We start from the raw sequence: 880 nt of genomic DNA on the forward strand, positions 1-880 counted from the left end.
ACTGTACCCGGGGCCCCCTTAATACCTCTGCGGTGTATATACACCGTCGGCCCCTGAATATAGGGTTTCCTTTGAGGTGTATATACACCCCAAATGTTGCTAGAATAAGTTATACTGATGCATGCATACACCCCGCAACAAACAAAAAAAATAATTATTTATTTTCTGCTGTTCGGTTGAGCAGCACGGGGGCCCCGGAGGTGCCTATACACCCCAAAGCTGCAGCAGCAGCTGCTGCTGCAGATGTAAACAACAAAACAGAAAATACACAAACAGAAAAAAAAGAAACAAATACACAAACGGAAGACCCATTTGAGGCAGCTAACAGGCAAGAACAAACAAAGCAGCAGCAACAGCAGCAACAGCAGCAGCAGCAACAGCAGCAGCAACAGCAGCAGCAGCAACAGCAGCAGCAGCAGTGCAGTGGTTTGCCTACGGTGTTTTTTTGAGTGTATGCGCAGATTGGTGAAGGAAGGATTCAGACGGCCCGTGGGGTTTTGGCTTCTGGGTGCGTCTAGGGTTTAGGGTTTGGGGTTTAGGGTTTAGGGTTTAGGGTTTAGGGTTTTGAGTGTGTGCAGGCGCGCATATATCCCCTGTGTTTATGGTTAGAGGGTGTAGGGTTTAGGGTATATGGTTTCAATGCATCTATGATTTATCGCCTAGGGTGTCTATGTTACGTGTTTGGTTTGGCGTCCTGTTAGGGTATAGGGTTTAGGGTTTAGGGTTTAGGATTTAGGGTTTAGGGTCTAGGGTCTAGGGTTGAGGGTGTAGGGTGTAGGGTTTAGGGTTTAGGGTCTAGGGTTGAGGGTGTAGGGTTTAGGGTTTAGGGTTTAGGGTTTGTGTGTGTTTAGGGTGTACATGCTGGGTGTTTGGTTTGGTG

The sequence above is a fragment of the Eimeria mitis genome, genomic scaffold (genome assembly GCF_000499745.2).
Source record: "Eimeria mitis Houghton genomic scaffold, Emh_scaff2158, whole genome shotgun sequence".
NCBI classification, from domain to species: Eukaryota; Apicomplexa; class Conoidasida; order Eucoccidiorida; family Eimeriidae; genus Eimeria; species Eimeria mitis.